Below are 14,975 nucleotides of genomic sequence, written 5' to 3' on the forward strand. Positions count from 1 at the left end.
GGCGAGAGAGACAGAGTGGGCGAGAGAGAGTGAGTGGGCGAGAGAGAGCGCGTTGGCGAGAGAGAGAGGGGGCAGAGGGAGATAGTGGGCGAGAGTGGGAGAGTGGGCCAGAGGGAGTGGGAAAGAGAGAGTGTGTGCGAGAAAGAGACTATGCGAAAGAAAGAGTGGATGAGAGAGCGTGGGTAAGAGTGAGTGGTCGAGAGAGAGAGCGTGGGCGAGAGTGATGGGAGGGCAGAGGGACATTGTGGGCGAGAGAGAGAGTGGGCAAGAGTGAGAGAGTGGGCGAGAGTGTGACTCGGCGAGAGTGAGAGAGTGGGCAAGAGACAGTGGGTGAGAGAGAGAGAGTGGGCGAGAGAGAGACAGTGGGAGAGAGAAAGAGTGGGAGTGAGAGAGTGGGGGTCAGACTGAGTGGGCTAGAGAGATTGTGGCGAGAGTAAGTGATGGGGCAGAGGGAGAGTGGGCGAGAGAGAGACTTCGCGAAAGAGAGACTGGGTAAGAGAGAGTGGGCGAGAGAGAGTGGGCGAGAGAGACAAAGAGTGGGTGAGAGAGAGACAGAGTGGGCGAGAGAGAGTGAGTGGGCGAGAGAGAGCGCGTTGGCGAGAGTGAGAGGGGGCAGAGGTATATAGTGGGCGAGAGAGAGAGTGGGCGAGCGTTAGAGAGTGGTTGAGAGAGAGTGGGCGAGAGTGAGAGAGTGGGCGAGAGAGAGATTGGGCGAGAGAGAGTGTTGGCGAGAGTGAGAGAGTGTGGGAGAGAGAGGGTATTGGCGCGAGAGAGAGTGGGCAGGAGTGAGAGAGTGGGCAAGAGATTGACTCGGCGAGAGCGAGTGAGTGGGCGAGAGAGAGTGGGTGAGAGAGAGAGTAGGCGAGAGAGAGAGTGGGAGAGAGAAAGAGTGGGAGTGAGAGAGTGGGGGTCAGACAGAGTGGGCGAGAGAGAGTGTGGGCGAGAGTGAGTGATGGGGCAGAGGGAGAGTGGGCGAGATAGAGAGTGGGCGAGAGAGAGAGGGGGCAGAGGGAGATAGTGGGCGAGAGTGAGAGAGTGGGCAAGAGGGAGTGGGCAAGAGGAGTGTGGGCGAGAGAGAAACTGCGCGAAAGAGAGACTGGGTAAGAGAGAGTGGGCGAGAGAGAGTGGGCGAGAGAGAGAGTGGGCGAGAGTGAGAGAGTGGGAGAGAGTGAGAGAGTGGGCGAGAGAGAGAGTGGGCACGAGAGAGAGTGGGCAGGAGAATGAGTGGGAGTGAGCGAGTGGGGGACAGACAGAGTGTGCGAGAGAGAGTGTGGGCGAGAGTGGTTGAGGTGGCAGATGGAGAGTGGGCGAGAGAGAGAGTCGGCGAGAGAGAGAGGGGGAAGAGGGAGATAGTGGGCGAGAGTGAGAGAGTGGGCCAGAGGGAGTGGGCAAGAGAGAGTGTGTGCGAGAAAGAGACTATGCGAAAGAGAGACTGGATGAGAGAGCGTGGGTGAGAGTGAGTGGGCGAGAGAGAGAGAGCGTGGGCGAGAGTGATGGGGGGCAGAGGGATATAGTGGGCGAGAGAGAGAGTGGGCAAGAGTGAGAGAGTGGGCGAGAGTGTGACTTGGCGAGAGTGAGAGAGTGGGCGAGAGAGAGTGGGTAAGAGAGAGAGAGTGGGCGAGAGACAGTGGGAGAGAGAAAGTGGGAGTGAGAGAGTGGGGGTCAGACTGAGTGGGCTAGAGAGATTGTGGCGAGAGTAAGTGATGGGGCAGAGGGAGAGTGGGCGAGAGAGAGACTTCGCGAAAGAGAGACTGGGTAAGAGAGAGTGGGCGTGAGAGAGTGGGCGAGAGAGACAAAGAGTGAGCGAGAGAGAGACAGAGTGGGCGAGAGAGAGTGAGTGGGCGAGAGAGAGAGCGTTGGCGAGAGTGAGAGGGGGCAGAGGGTGAGAGAGAGAGTGGGCGAGAGTGAGAGAGTGGGCGAGAGAGAGATTGGGCGAGAGATAGTGTTGGCGAGAGTGAGAGAGTGTGGGCGAGAGAGAGTATTGGCGCGAGAGAGAGTGGGCAGGAGTGAGAGAGTGGGCAAGAGATTGACTCGGCGAGAGCGAGTGAGTGGGCGACAGAGAGTGGGTGAGAGAGAGAGTAGGCGAGAGAGAGAGTGGGAGAGAGAAAGAGTGGGAGTGAGAGAGTGGGGGTCAGACAGAGTGGGCTAGAGAGATTGTGGCGAGAGTAAGTGATGGGGCAGAGGGAGAGTGGGCGAGAGAGAGACTTCGCGAAAGAGAGACTGGGTAAGAGAGAGTGGGCGAGAGAGAGTGGGCGAGAGAGACAGAGTGGGCGAGAGAGAGTGAGTGGGCGAGAGAGAGCGCGTTGGCGAGAGTGAGAGGGGGCAGAGGTATATAGTGGGCGAGAGAGAGAGTGGGCGAGCGTTAGAGAGTGGTTGAGAGAGAGTGGGCGAGAGTGAGAGAGTGGGCGAGAGAGAGATTGGGCGAGAGAGAGTGTTGGCGAGAGTGAGAGAGTGTGGGAGAGAGAGGGTATTGGCGCGAGAGAGAGTGGGCAGGAGTGAGAGAGTGGGCAAGAGATTGACTCGGCGAGAGCGAGTGAGTGGGCGAGAGAGAGTGGGTGAGAGAGAGAGTAGGCGAGAGAGAGAGTGGGAGAGAGAAAGAGTGGGAGTGAGAGAGTGGGGGTCAGACAGAGTGGGCGAGAGAGAGTGTGGGCGAGAGTGAGTGATGGGGCAGAGGGAGAGTGGGCGAGATAGAGAGTGGGCGAGAGAGAGAGGGGGCAGAGGGAGATAGTGGGCGTGAGTGAGAGAGTGGGCAAGAGGGAGTGGGCAAGAGGAGTGTGGGCGAGAGAGAACCTGCGCGAAAGAGAGACTGGGTAAGAGAGAGTGGGCGACAGAGAGTGGGCGAGAGAGACAAAGAGTGGGCGAGAGAGAGAGATCCATCAAAGTTTCACCTGCACATCCACCAATGTCATTTATTGTATCCGTTGCTCCCGATGTGGTCTCCTCCACACTGGGATAGACTGGGCGCCTCCTAGCAGAGCGCTTTAGGGAACATCTCCAAGACACCCGCACCAATCAACCAAACCGCCCCGTGGCCCAACGTTTCAACTCCCCCTCCCACTCTGCCGAGGACATGGAGGTCCTGGGCCTCCTTCACCGCCACTCCCTCACCACGAGACGCCTGGAGGAAGAACGCCTCATCTTCCGCCTCGGAACACTTCAACCCCAGGACATCAATGTGGACTTCAACAGCTTCCTCATTTCCCCTTCCCCCACCTCATCCTAGTTTCCAACTTCCAGCTCAGTTACTGTCTTCTTGACTTGTCCGACCTGCCTATCTTCTTTTCCACCTATCCACTCCACCCTCTCCTCCTTGACCTTTCACCTTCATCTCCTCCCCCACACACCCATTGTACTCTATGCTACTCTCTCCCCACCCCCACCCTCCTCTTGCATATCTCTCCATGCTTCAGGCTCACTGCCTTTATTCCTGATGAAGGGCTTTTGCCCGAAACGTCGATTTCGCTGCTCGTTGGATGCTGCCTGAACTGCTGTGCTCTTCCAGCACCACTAATCCAGTATTTGGTTTTCAGCATCTGCAGTCATTGTTTTTGCCTTCTCTCTCTCTGACACCCTATGACACTTTCTGAAGCATTGTTTCACTTGTGGACCCTCTCTGAGACACACTGTGACACTTTGTGACTACCTCTGACACTCTGAGACATGCTCTGGCAGACTGTGACACTCTCTGACTCTCTCCGACACTCTCTGAGACACGCTGTGACACTCTCTGACACACTGTGACACTCTCTGACTCTCTCTCTTTGACACCCTATGACACTCTCTGAAGCACTGTGACACTTGTGGACCCTCTCTGAGACACACTGTGACACTTTGTGACTACCTCTGACACTCTGAGACATGCTCTGACAGACCGTGACACTCTCTGACTCACTCTTTGACACCCTGTGACACTCATTGAAATACTGAGACACATTGCTGACACTCTCTGACTCTTTCTGAGACACACTGTGACAGGTTCTGACACCCTCTGAGTCACACTATGGCACTCTCTGACTCTCTCCCTGATGCACTGTGACACTCTCTGAGACACACTATCACACTCTCTGACTCTCTCTCTCTGACACACTTGACACTCTGAGACAAACTTGGACATGCTCTGGCAGACTATGAAACCCTGTGTCACTCTCTGACGCTCTCTGACACACTATGAGAAACACTGCCAAACTGTCGGACTCTCTTTGACACTCTCTGAGACACATTGTGACACTCTCTGAGACACACTGTGGCACTTTATGAGACACACCGGGAAACACTTTGAAACTCTCTGACCGCTGAGACACACTCTGACGCACTGTGACACTCTCTGACTCACTCTGAGACACACTGTGACACTCTGACTCTCCTCTGACACACTGTGACAATATCTGACACACTGTGACATTCTCTGACAAACTGCGATGCTCTCTGACTACCTCTGACACTCTTGTAAACTTACTATGACACTCTCTAACTCTCTCTGACTCTCCATTACACTCTCTGAGATACACAGTAACACACTATGACACTCTCTGACACAGTCTGAGATAGTCTGTGACACTTTCTTTCAGACTGTGGTAAACTGTGACTCTCTCTGTCTCTCTCTGACACTCACTGAGACACACTGTGACACTCTCTGAGACACACAGTGATACTCTCTGTCTCGCTCTGAGACACACTGTGACACACTCTGACACAATGTGACACTCTCCGATACACTGTGACACAGTCTGAGATACACTGTGACACTCTCTGACACGGTCTTGCTATCTCTCTGACACGCTGTGACAGTCCCTGTCACTCTGTGAGACTCTCTGACACTCTGAGACACACTCTGACAATTTGAGACTACCTCAATCACTCTGAGACATGCTCTGACAGACTGTGGCACTCCTGGACTCTCTTTGAAACTCTCGGAGACACACTGTGACACTCTCTGAAGCACTGTGACACTTGCAGACCCTCTCTGAGACACACTGTGACACTTTGTGACCACCTCTTACACTCTGAGACATGCTCTGACAGACTGCGACACCCTCTGAATCTCGGACACTCTCTGAGGCACACGGTGACACACTCTGACTCATTGTGACACTCTCTGACTCTCTTGGACACTCTCTGAGATACACTGTGACACATTCTGACACTCTCTGACTTTCTCTCTGACACACTTTCACATTCTCTGACACGCTCTGAGACACACTATGACACTCTCTGACAGAATCTGAGACAGCCTGTGACACGCTGACAGACTGTGATAAACTGTGAGTCTCTCTGTCTCTCTCTGATACTCTCTGAGATACGCTGTGCCAGTCTCTGACTCGCTCTGAGACACACAGTAATACTCTCTGTCTCGCTCTGAGACACATTGTGACACTCTCTGACATAATATGACACTCAATGAGATACTGCAACACTCTCAAACTCTCTCTGAGACTCACTGTGACACTCCCTGACATACTCTGAAACTCTCTGAATCTCTCTCTCTGACACATTGTGACAATCCCTGACACACTGTGACACTTTCTGATTCCATCTGACACTCTGAGACACACTCTGACAGAATGTGACACGCTCTGACTCTCTCTGACACTCTCTGAGACACACAGTGACACTCTCTGACCCACTGTGACACTCTCTGACACTCTCTCCGACACCCCGTGACACACTCTGTCACACTGTGACACTCTCTGACACGCTGAGACAAACTGGGACATTTTCTGACTACCTCCGACACTCTGAGACATGCTCTGACAGACTGTGACACAATCTGACTCTCTCTCACTCTCTGAGACACACTGTGACACTATCTGACACACTATGATATGCTCTGAGACGCACTGTAAAACACTTTGACGCTCTCTGAGACACCCTGTGACACTCTCTGACACTCTCTGAGACACACTGTGAAACTCTCTGACACACTGTGACCCGCTCTGAGACACACTGTGACACGCTCTGAGACACACTGGAACAGTCTTTGACGCACTCTGAGATGCACTGTGACACTCTCTGACACGCTCCAAGACACACTGTGACACTCTCTAACACACTGTGCCACTCTTCTAGACGCTGTGACACCTTCTGACACTCTCATAGACATACTGTATCCCTCTCTAATACACTGTGATAATCTCTGACTCTCTCTGAGACATACTGTGATAATCTCAGACTGACTGTGACACACTGTAACACTCCCTCAGTCTCTCTGACACTCCCTGAGACACACTGTGACTCTCTCTGAGACACATTCTGAAACTCTTTGACACTCTCTGTAATACACTGTGATAGTCTCTGACTTTCTCTGACACTCTCTGACAATGTCTGAGACATACTGTGCCACAGTCTGATAAACTTTTACACTATCTCACTGTCACTGAGACAGACTATGACAATATGCGACATTCCCTGACACTCTCTGATACACGGTGACACTCTCTGACTCTCTCTGACACTGTCTGAGACACACTGTGACACTCTCTGACTCTCTGAGACACACTGTGACACTGTTTGTCTCTCTCTGACCGATTGTGAGACAGTGAGGCACACTGTGACACTCTCTGACAGACTGTGACGCACTGCGACACTCTCTGAAATCTCTGAGACATGCTGTGACACTCTCGGACACACTCTGACACTGCCTGAGAATACTGCGACACGCTCTGATGGACTGTGACACACTGCGACACTCTCTGACACAGTGTTACAGTCTTCTAGACACTGTCACACCTTCTGACACTCTCAGAGACATACTGTATCCCTCTCTAAGACACTGTGATAATCTCCGACTCTCTCTGAGACATACTGTCATACTCTCGGACTGACTGTGACACACTGTGACACTCCATCTCTCTCTCAGACACTCCCTGAGACACACTGTAACTCTCTCTGAGACATACTCTGACCCTCTTTGACACTCTCTGTAACACACTGTGATAGTCTCTGACTTTCTCTGACACTCTCTGACACCCACTGTGACACTCTCTGACACTGTCTGAGACATAATGTGCCACTCTCTGATAAACTTTGACACTATCTCACTGTCTCTGAGACAGACTGTGACATTCTCTGACTCAATGTGACACACTCCACCTCTCTTTGACATTCACTGAGACACACTGTGATACACTGCGACACTCTGTGACATTCTCTGAGACAAACTGTGACTCTCTCTGACAGACTATGACACACTGCGACACACTCTGACAATCTCTGAGACGTGCCGTGACACTCTCGGAGATCTCTGACACTCTCTGAAACAAGCTGTGACACTCTCTGACCGACAGTGACACACTGTGACACTCTCTGACATTCTCTGAGACACACTGTGACATTCTCTGACTGACTGTGACAATCTCTGACATTCTCTGACAGACTGTGACACACTGCGACACTTCTGACACTCTCTGAAACAGACCGTGACCCTCTCTGACAGTCTCTGAGGCACACTGTGACACTTTCTGACAGACTGTGACAATGTGGGCGGCACGGTGGCACAGTGGTTAGCACTGCTGCCTCACAGCGCCTGAGACCCGGGTTCAATTCCCGCCTCAGGCGACTGACTGTGTGGAGTTTGCACGTTCTCCCCGTGTCTGCGTGGGTTTCCTCCGGGTGCTCCGGTTTCCTCCCACACTCCAAAGATGTGCAGGTCAGGTGAATTGGCCATGCTAAATTGTCCGTAGTGTGAGGTAAGGGGTAGATGTAGATGTAGATGTAGATGTAGGGGTATGGGTGGGTTACGCTTCGGCGGGGCGGTGTGGACTTGTTGGGCCGAAGGGCCTGTTTCCACACTGTAAGTAATCTAATCTAATCTAATCTAATCTAATCTAATCTAATCTAATCTCTGACATTCTCTGACACGCTCTGAGACACACTGTGACACTCTCTGATACTCATTGAGACACACTGTGAAAATCTCTGGCTCTCTCTGACCGATTGTAAGACACTCTCTGAAACAAACTGTGACACTCTCTGACATTCTCTGACACGCTCTGAGACACACTGTGACACTCTCTGACTGTCTCTGACACTCTCTGAAACGTTCTGTGGCACTCTCTGACAGACCGCGAAACACTCTGACACATTTTGTCTCTCTGTAACTCTCTGAGAACAACTTTGACAGTCTCTGACTCTTGGAGACATGCTGTTCCACTCTCTTACACACTGTGTCCCTCTGCGACTCTCTCTGTCACTCTCTGACACCCACTGTGACACTCTCTGACAGACTGTGTGACATACTGTGACAGTCTGTGAGACACACTGTGACACTCTCTGACAAACTGTTACACTCTTTAAGACACTGTGACGCCTTATGACACTCTCAGAGACATACTGTATCCCTCTCTAAGACACTGTGATAATCTCTGACTCTCTCTGAGACATACTGTGATACTCTCCGACTGACTGTGACACACTGTGACACTCCCTCACTCTTTCTGACACTCCCTGAGACACACTGTGACACTCTCTGAGACACACCGTGACACACTCTGACCCTCTTTGACACTCTCTGTAACAAACTCTGATAGTCTCTGACTTTCTCTGACACTCTCTGACACCCACGGTGACACTCTCTGACACTGTCTGACATATACTGTGCCACTCTCAGATAAAATTTGACACTCTCTCACTGTCTCTGAGACACACTGTGACATTCTCTGACTCGATGTGACACTCTCTAACTCTCTCTTACGCTCTGAGACACACTGTGACACATTGCGACACTCTGTGACTTTCTCTGAGACACACTGTGACTCTCTCTGACACTCTCTGTGACACACTGTGACACATTGTGCACTCTGTGACATTCACTGAGACACAATGTGACTCTCGCTGACAGGCTGTGACACACTGAGAAACACTCTGACAATCTCTGAGACATGCTGTTACACTCTCTTAGATCTCTGACACTCTCTGAAACAAACTGTGACACTCTTTGACCGACAGTGACACACTGTGACACTCTCTGACATTCTCTGAGACACACTGTGACACTCTCTGACTGTGTGACTATCTCTCACATTGTCTGACACGCTCTGAGACGCACTGTGATACACTCTGGCTCTCTCTGACCGACTGTAAGACACTCTCTGAAACAACCTGTGACACTCTCTGACCGGCAGTGACAGACTGTGACTTTCTCTGACATTCTCTGAGACACACTGTGACACTCTCTGACTGACTGTGAAAATCTCTGACATTCTCTGACACGCTCTGAGACACACTGTGACTCTCTCTTACACTCTCTGAAACACACTGAGACCTTCTCTGAAAGAGTGTGACTCAGTGTGACACTTTTTGACTCTCTCTGACACTCTCTGAGAAACACTGTAACTGTCTCTGACATGCTCTGAGACTCATTTTGACACTCTCTGACTTTTTCTGACACTCTGACCGAATGTGAGACACTGTGAAACGCTCTGATACAATGTGACACTCTCTGTGACACACTGCGACATACTCTGACCCTCTCTGAAACTCTCTGAAACACACTGTGGCACTCTCTGAGACAGTCTGTGACACACTCCGACCCTTTCTGACACTCTCTGAATCACACTGTGGCACTCCCTGACTCTCTCTGAAACGTTCTGTGACACTCTCTGACAGACTGCGACACACTGTGACAATCCCTGATAGACTGTGACACACTGCGACACTTCTGACACTCTCTGAAACAGACCGTGACCCTCTCTGACAGTCTCTGAGGCACCATGTGACACTCTCTGAAAGACTGTTTCAATCTCTGATATTCCCTGACACGCTCTGAGCCACACTGTGTCACTCTGTGAAACTCTCTGAGACACACTGTGATTCTCTCCGGCTCTCTCTGACCGACTGTAAGACACTGAGACACACTGTGACACTCGCTGACCGACACTGACTCACTGTGACACTCTCTAAGACTCACCGTGACACACTCTGACCCTCTTTGACACTCTGAGACAGACTGTGACTCTCTGACACTCTCTGAAACACACTGTGACCCTCTCTGATAGAGCGTGACTCAGTGTGACACTTTTTGACTCTCTCTGACACTCTCTGAAACACACTGTGACCCTCTCTGATAGAGCGTGACTCAGTGTGACACTTTTTGACTCTCTCTGACACTCTCTGAGACACACTGTGACACACTCTGAGCCTCTTTGAAACTCTCCGAGACACACTGTGACACTCTCTGACACTTTGAAACACACTGTGACACTTTCTCAATCACTCTGACATGCTCAGACACGCTGTGATGCTCTCTGACACCCTGTGACATTCTCTGACTCTCTCTCTATGACACCCTGTGACACTCTCTGAAACACTGTGACACTTGCTGTAAAACTCTGAGACACACTGTGACACTCTCTAACTCTCTGAGACACACAGTGACTCTCTCTGACATACTGTCATACTCTCTGACTCTCTGTCAAACACCATATGACACTCTCTGAAACACTGTGACATTTGCTGACACTCTCTGAGACACACTGTGACACTCTTCATCTCTCGCTGATGCTCTCAGACACTCACTGTGACACTCTCTGACCCTCTCGGACACACTCTGAAACAAACTGTGACACTCTCTGACAGACTGTGACGCTTTGACTCTCACTGACACTGCCTGAGAAACACTGTGACACTCTGACTCTCTTTGACACTCTCTGACTGACTGTGAGACACTGTGACACTCTCTGATACACTGTGACTCTCTCTGAGACACACTGTAACAAACTCTGACCCTCTCCGACACTCTCTGAAATACACTGTGACACTCTCTGAGACACACTGTGACATACTCTGACACTCTCTGGCACTCTCTGAAACACACTGTGGCACTCCCTGACTCTCTCTGACACTCTCTGAAATCTTCTGTGACACTCTCTGACAGACTGCGACACACTGTGACACTTTTTGACTCTCTCTGTAACTCTCTGAGAACAACTTTGACAATCTCTGACTCTCTGAGACATACTGTTCCACTCTCTTACACACTGTGCTACTCTCTGAGTCTCTCTTTCACTCTCTGGGAAACGCTGTGACACTCTCAGACAGACTGTGTGACATACTGTGACATTTTTTGACTCAGTATGAAACACTCTCTGACACTCTCTGACACTCTGTGAGACACACTGTGACACTCTCTGACACCCCCTGAGACACACTGTGACTCTCTCTGAGACACACACTGACCCTCTTTGACACTCTCTGTAACACACTGTGATAGTCTCTGACTTTCTCTGACACTCTCTGACACCCACTGTGACACTCTCTGACACTGTCTGAGACATAATGTGCCACTCTCTGATAAACTTTGGCACTCTCTCACTGTCTCTGAGACAGACTGTTACATTCTCTGACTCAATGTGACACACTCCACCTCTCTCTGACACTCATTGAGATACACTGTGACACACTGTGACACTCTCTGACATTCTCCGAGACAAACTGTGACTGTCTGACAGACTATGACACTGCGACACACTCTGACAATCTCTGAGACATGCTGTGACACTCTCGGAGATCTCTGACACTGTCTGAAACAAACTGTGACACTCTCTGACCGACAGTGACACACTGTGACCCTCTCTGATAGAGCGTGACTCAGTGTGACACTTTTTGACTCTCTCTGACACTCTCTGAAACACACTGTGACCCTCTCTGATAGAGCGTGACTCAGTGTGACACTTTTTGACTCTCTCTGACACTCTCTGAGACACACTGTGACACACTCTGAGCCTCTTTGAAACTCTCCGAGACACACTGTGACACTCTCTGACACTTTGAAACACACTGTGACACTTTCTCAATCACTCTGACATGCTCAGACACGCTGTGATGCTCTCTGACACCCTGTGACATTCTCTGACTCTCTCTCTATGACACCCTGTGACACTCTCTGAAACACTGTGACACTTGCTGTAAAACTCTGAGACACACTGTGACACTCTCTAACTCTCTGAGACACACAGTGACTCTCTCTGACATACTGTCATACTCTCTGACTCTCTGTCAAACACCATATGACACTCTCTGAAACACTGTGACATTTGCTGACACTCTCTGAGACACACTGTGACACTCTTCATCTCTCGCTGATGCTCTCAGACACTCACTGTGACACTCTCTGACCCTCTCGGACACACTCTGAAACAAACTGTGACACTCTCTGACAGACTGTGACGCTTTGACTCTCACTGACACTGCCTGAGAAACACTGTGACACTCTGACTCTCTTTGACACTCTCTGACTGACTGTGAGACACTGTGACACTCTCTGATACACTGTGACTCTCTCTGAGACACACTGTAACAAACTCTGACCCTCTCCGACACTCTCTGAAATACACTGTGACACTCTCTGAGACACACTGTGACATACTCTGACACTCTCTGGCACTCTCTGAAACACACTGTGGCACTCCCTGACTCTCTCTGACACTCTCTGAAATCTTCTGTGACACTCTCTGACAGACTGCGACACACTGTGACACTTTTTGACTCTCTCTGTAACTCTCTGAGAACAACTTTGACAATCTCTGACTCTCTGAGACATACTGTTCCACTCTCTTACACACTGTGCTACTCTCTGAGTCTCTCTTTCACTCTCTGGGAAACGCTGTGACACTCTCAGACAGACTGTGTGACATACTGTGACATTTTTTGACTCAGTATGAAACACTCTCTGACACTCTCTGACACTCTGTGAGACACACTGTGACACTCTCTGACACCCCCTGAGACACACTGTGACTCTCTCTGAGACACACACTGACCCTCTTTGACACTCTCTGTAACACACTGTGATAGTCTCTGACTTTCTCTGACACTCTCTGACACCCACTGTGACACTCTCTGACACTGTCTGAGACATAATGTGCCACTCTCTGATAAACTTTGGCACTCTCTCACTGTCTCTGAGACAGACTGTTACATTCTCTGACTCAATGTGACACACTCCACCTCTCTCTGACACTCATTGAGATACACTGTGACACACTGTGACACTCTCTGACATTCTCCGAGACAAACTGTGACTGTCTGACAGACTATGACACTGCGACACACTCTGACAATCTCTGAGACATGCTGTGACACTCTCGGAGATCTCTGACACTGTCTGAAACAAACTGTGACACTCTCTGACCGACAGTGACACACTGTGACACTCTCTGACTGACTGTGACAATCTCTGACATTCTCTGACAGGCTGTGACACACTGCGACACTTCTGACACTCTCTGTAACAGACCATGACCCTCTCTGACAGTCTCTGAGGCACACTGTGACACTCTCTGACTGACTGTGACAATCTCTGACATTCTCTGACACGCTCTGAGACACACTGTGACACTCTCTGATACTCACTGAGACACACTGTGAAAACCTCTGGCTCTCTCTTACCGATTGTAAGACACTCTCTGAAACAAACTGTGACACTCTCTGACTGACTGTGACAATCTCTGACATTCTCTGACACGCTCTGAGACACACTGACACTCTCTGACTCTCTTTGACATTGTCTGAGTCACACTGTGACACTCCCTGACTTTCTCTGACACTCTCGTACCGACTGTGAGACGCTGAGACACACTGTGATACTCTCAGATCGATACTGACACTCTGTGAGTCTCTCTGAGACACACTGCGACACTCTCTGACACTCTGTGAGCCACACTGTGACACTCTCTGACACACTGTTTCACTCTTTTAGACACAGTGACACCTTCTGACACTCTCAGAGACATACTGTATCCCTCTCGAAGACACTGTGATAATCTCTGAATCTCTCTGAGACATGCTGTGATACTCTCAGACTGACTGTGACACACTGTGACATTCCCTCACTCTCTCTGACACTCCCTGAGACACACTGTGACACTCGCTGAGGCACACTGTGACACTCTCTGAGACACACTGTGAAACATTCTGACCCTCTTTGACACTCTCAGTAACACACTGTGATATTCTCTGACTTTCTCTGACACTCTCTGACACCCACTGTGACACTCTCTGACACTGTCTGAGACTTACTGTGCCACTCTCTGATAAACGTTGACACTCTCTCACTGTCTCTGAGACACACTGTGACATTCTCTGACTCAATGTGACACTCTCTAACTCTCTCTGACGCTCTCTGAGACACACTGTGACACATTGCGACACTCTGTGACATTCACTGAGACACACTGTGACATACTCTGAAACACACTGTGGCACTCTCTGAGACAGTCTGTGACATACTCCGACCCTGTCTGACATTCTCTGAAACACACTGTGGCACTCTCTGACTCTCTCTGACACTCTCTGAAATGTTCTGTGACACTCTCTGACAGACTGCGACACACTGTGACAATCTCTGACACACTGTGACACACTGCGACACTTTCAGATATTCTCTGAGACACACTGTGACTCTCTCTGACAGACTGTGACACGCTGAGACACACTCTGACATTCTCTGAGACATGCTGTGACACGCTAGGAAAACTCTGACACTCTCTGAAACAAACTGTGACACTCTCTGACCGACAGTGACACACTGTGACATTCTCTGACATTCTCTGAGACACCCTGTGACACTCTCTGACTGACTGTGACAATCTCTGATATTCTCTGACACGCTCTGAGACACACTGTGACACTCTCTGAGACACACTGTCATACTCTTTGGCTCTCTCTGACCGACTGTAAGACACCCTCTGAAACAAACTGTGACACTCTCTGACTGACATTGACACAGTTTGACACTCTCTAAGACACACTTTGACCCTCTTCGACACTCTGAGACAGACTGTGACGCTCTTTGACACTCTCTGAAACACACGGAGAGCCTCTCTGATAACGTGTGACTCAGTGTGACACTTTTGGACTCTCTCTGACACTCTCTGAGAAACTCTGTGACTGTCTGTGACACGCTCTGAGACACATTGTGACTCTCTATTTCTCTGCGACACATTGTGCCACTCTCTGAGACGCACTGTGACACATTCTGA

Source organism: Chiloscyllium punctatum, chromosome 21 (assembly GCF_047496795.1).
Source record: "Chiloscyllium punctatum isolate Juve2018m chromosome 21, sChiPun1.3, whole genome shotgun sequence".
NCBI lineage: Eukaryota > Metazoa > Chordata > Chondrichthyes > Orectolobiformes > Hemiscylliidae > Chiloscyllium > Chiloscyllium punctatum.